This window comes from Prosopis cineraria, unplaced genomic scaffold, assembly GCF_029017545.1.
Source record: "Prosopis cineraria cultivar Desert tree isolate PC_DT_omini unplaced genomic scaffold, ASM2901754v1 PC12, whole genome shotgun sequence".
NCBI classification, from domain to species: Eukaryota; Viridiplantae; Streptophyta; class Magnoliopsida; order Fabales; family Fabaceae; genus Prosopis; species Prosopis cineraria.
Window position 1 is genome coordinate 41,675,643 of NW_026555343.1, and position 4,936 is coordinate 41,680,578.

Genomic DNA, 4,936 nt, shown 5'->3' on the forward strand with positions numbered 1-4,936 from the left:
AATATGAACCAAATTTTTTAAAATTTATGGTCAGTCTACGTTGATATACAATGAGTTTATTATTGATATAAGAGGAATTTATTATTAATATATAATAGTATATCATTAAAAAATATAATAAATTAATTATAATACAAAATATAATAAATGTTAAGTTGTTTGCTTGTTTTGATATTATAACGTGGGCTCTGTTTGTAAAATCTTTTTTTTTTCTTCTTATAATGAGGACAAAAAAAACTTTTTAGGATGGAGTATTTCTTTACTCCTGTAACAAAAAATGAATTTTCCACTTTGAACTTAACCCCATTATTTGAAAAAAATTAGAAGAAGTATTTAGGAAGATTATATTTCGTGTATCTACATTAATTAACATGCAAATAATTTTAAAAAATAATAAATATCTTATATTTTGAATTAAGTTTAGCCAATAAAAACGTCAAATAAATAAAAAAAATATTAAATATTTTATATTTTATAGAAAAAGCTAACTTTTACTCATATGTGTCAACATTATGAGTGTGTTTGATTAGGGAGTTTTTTAAGGGAGGGAAAGAGCTTCCCTCGTTTGGTTAAAAAATTTTGAAGGAAAGAAACTTTCCTCCAATTTGAGATTTTTGAAAAGGAACCAAAATTTATGACTAATTTATCCTTCTCATTGCATTTATCTAAACCTTTTTCATCATCTATATTCAAGCTAATCAAGCTAGTCGTATCTCACTGTTTGCATCAACTGTGTGCCCTCTTCTCCCTCACTTTTTATATCTGTAATTTTGTTTCCTGTGCACTGTACAATCATCGCTGTGAGAACCTTCAACTTTTTGATGTCCTCTTTCAATTCTTTGTTCCATCATTTCCCATGTCCCTCAAAGCCTCGAGTACTCTGGCTGGTGATTCCTTTTCAATTTTCTATTGTCACGATATATTGACGTTTGATTATTAGAATAAACTTCTTATATTAATAAAAAATTAAAATATTAAAATTAACTTGAGAATTAACAAATAAAATAATTCAATTCTAAAATAAAAAATTGTGTAAAATTGAGATGATAATTAAGGTGTGAAATCATCTTAGCCATACAATTTGGGTTAAGGTCTAAAATTATTTTTCACAACAAATAATTAAAGAATATAAAACTTACATATAAGAGTGTAATGGTAAATTAATTAATATCTCTCCTTCAACCAAATGCAGCCTAATATCAAAGCCACAATTGTGTCATATTTCCATAAGAATCACCAGAGTAGTGTGAAGGAAAATGATAAAAAAGTCCTAAAATCATCAATTATTTTAATTTAGGTTTCAAGTGCCAAACTTTAAAAATTTATAAATTTATCTTTCAATTTTACAATTATATTATAATAAATTTGTAATTAATTTTTTAAATTTTAACGTGACTGAAGAATAAAAAATTTATTTTCTCTATTAAAATTTAAAATATAAATTACAAATCTACTATAACATAATTACAAAATTGAGAGATTGAGTTGTAAATTCTTAAAATTTAATACTTAAGACCTGATTTATATTAATTAATTTTTTTAAGGCCTCTTAGTGATTCTCCCTAGTATGAATTATTTAGAAGGTAGAACCATATAAGCATTTAACACGTGCGATTCATATCGAATATTGTAGTTTACAACAACGATAAGAGGGAATATTCACTTGCTCTTCCGCGACGTGCCACTACTGTTTTCGGTTTTAATAAAATTAAAAAAAGAAGATAAAACTTAATTGTATTAAAGATTTCTTTCTAATTTTTTTTGGCCAAAGATTTCTTTCTAATTAAAATTAACATATTTTAATTACTTTTAAGAAAACTATTTTTTTACAAAGTATTTTATATTTAGAATTATAAAATTTTTTAAGAAAATACTCTATTCAACTTAAATTATAAGATAACTTTAAAAATATTTTACTGTCCCAAAATATAACATAATTTAGCAAAAATAAAATTTCATTAATTTTTCAATATTACTTACCATGGTGAAAAAATTAAAATGATTATAATATAAAAGATTAGGTGTGTAAATTTAAATGAAGAAATTTTTTAAAAATTTATATTTTTTATTTTTTAAAAAAACTCGTTAAATATTATTATTAAATTTGTTCATACATATAATTTTATCTCATATTATTTTATAACTTAAAAAAAAAAAAAAGGATCCTATCTTACGTAAATCAAGGGTGGGTGGGAGCCAGTGGAGATTTATCGTTATGCGATGCTAAAAGGTGAACCAAACTACCCTCACATGCGCTGTCAGCTAATCAACCGCTTTTCCTCACATTCCAAAAAATAGGTAGTTGGGTCTGAGGATCAAAATAAGTTGGATAGAGTTTAAGTATTTAGATACTCTCTCTTTTTATTTAAAAATATAAAATATTTTTAATTTTTTAAAATATAATTATTATTTTTTAAAAATATTTTTATTAATAAATAATTTTATATTTATTATTGAATATCTAATATAAATAAATATAAAAAGATAGAGTTAGTTTAAAAGTAAATAACTAATTTATTGAGGAATAAAATTTAATTAAAAATGCCTTATATTTTTAAATAGAAGAAGTAAATTTGAGCCTATGTGATAAATAATTTGATCTAAAACTTGTATAAGATTTTTTTTATGATTTAAGCCTAAACCCATGCCACCTAAAACATGACCTAGCCTGAAACATATTTAAAAGATTACGTGAAAGTAAGCCTCTTGAATATGCCTACATATTAGTTTTAAATGTATTAAATATATTTTAAAATTATTATAATATATAATATACAACCTGATTTATTAATTACAATATGTAATAATTAAAAGGATTTATCAACTATAATATAATATGAAAATAAAGTAACAATATTAAGATTAATATATAAATCTAATAGATTGAAAATATAATTAAAAATAAAAAAAATTGATTGGTTACAAATTAAATGATGAAACTGATGTACTTGTAATATACTATTACATATATATAGCCAAGTCTTTGGACTTATAAGTTAGGCCTTAAAAAATAAGCTTGACTTATATAACTAAATAGGATTAATTAAAAGTTTAAATTTAGCTTGTGCCTATTTAATAAGTAAACTAGATTAGACATGAAATAGATCAAGCTGTAGATCTTTGTTAAAAGTCTGAATTATTCCTATCGCCAGTTGGATTTGGGTATTCATATTATTCTGGTGTGTAGAATTTGAAACAAATATATTTGCAAATATCAAAATTTTTAAATTTAGTATTTATAGTGATAATTTATTATACACAATAAAGATATGCGGGGAAATAAATTAGGGGACAATATATTTGTGTGTATTCAGTTTCAAATATTCCCTTTAATCTTATTTACATATCACTTATAATATATTTAATCAAAATCAAAATAAAATAAAATTCATTAATTCTTTAAAATTTAATAAATTTTCAACATTGTCTCTATTAAATATACATATTTTAAGAAGTTGTGAAACTTTTTTATTAGTAACTATATGGATTTATATTAATAACTCATTTTAAGTTCTAATAACAATTTTTAAAAATTTATGAGCATGATTGAATTTAGGGAGGATTACTCTCAAGTGCCATCTGTTTCAATTATATTAAAATCTCATTAAATGCACAAATTACTACTAAATTCCAAATCCCTTAATTGTAAATAAGTTATTTGTGCAATTACAAAAATACTTTTACATTGTTTTATTTCTTTTAACATAAAATAATGTAAATAAGTCCTAGGCCTAGCCACCGCCGGTGGTAGCTCCAGCAATTGGCGTTGGGTTAATTTTGGGAAGGATAGTCTCGGGAGGATTAGAGTCCAAGACCATATGGTTTCCAAAATAAATGTTGATCATTGGCTGCTTATACTACTTTTAACGTTCAAAATAATATAGGGAGAATGACAACTACCCTCTCTTGACCAAAATAAGGGTATTTACAACTAATTCACCGTCTACAAAAAATATTACGTGAAAACTTAATTCTTTAAAAAAAATATACACTTCTTTTATTTTATCCTCATTAAATATCTTATAAATATTCTGATAATGAAAATTCAAATGCATCATTTAAAAAAATAATAATAAATGAAGTAGGGGTATATTTGAAAAAAACAGTTATAAAAGTTATCTAATATTCTATATTTTGGATCAAAAGATATCATATATTATAGTCTAGAGAAAATATATGTTATTATCAACTAATTCACAAATCACAAAAAATGTTAGTTGAAACTTTAATTTATAAAAAAATATCAATGTCTTTTCATTTATGCTCTTTTAAGAGTTCGTAGTAACATATATATGTGTTACTATATGGTCTTTAAATATGAAGCATTTAAAGACAAGGAATAAAAAAAGTATAAATTGAAAAAATATATAAAATTTACCTAATATTTTATATTTTGAACCAAGGAATGCTTTTAGAAAGTGGTTTATATTGTGGTCTAAAGGGAGAGATTGAAGGGAACCAATTGATCCAACTTAAGTTCCAACAAATTTTAGAATATTGGCAAAGTGTCATGTGTTTTCTTTTTTTAACAAATCTAACTTATAAAGTGATTGAATTAAATATCCTTAAGTTACATATATGATTAAAATTTAAAAAATAAATTATAAATTTATCAACTTGAAACTGTAAAATTAGGAGCTTAACTTACAAAATTTAGAGTTGTTAGAATAATGACTTTGCTATTTTTCAACTTAAAACATTAACATCTGTGTTTCCACTTACAATTTAAAAAATAAGTTATAAATTTATTAATTTAAAGTTTTAAAATTGAGAGCTAGACTTACAAATCACTAGAGAATGTTAGAATAATGACTTTGCTACTCTTCAACTTTAAACATTGACATGCGTGTTTTCTCTTAAAATTTAAAAAATAAATTATAAATTCATTAATTCAAAGTGATAAAATTAGGAGCCAAATTTGCAAAACCATGAAACT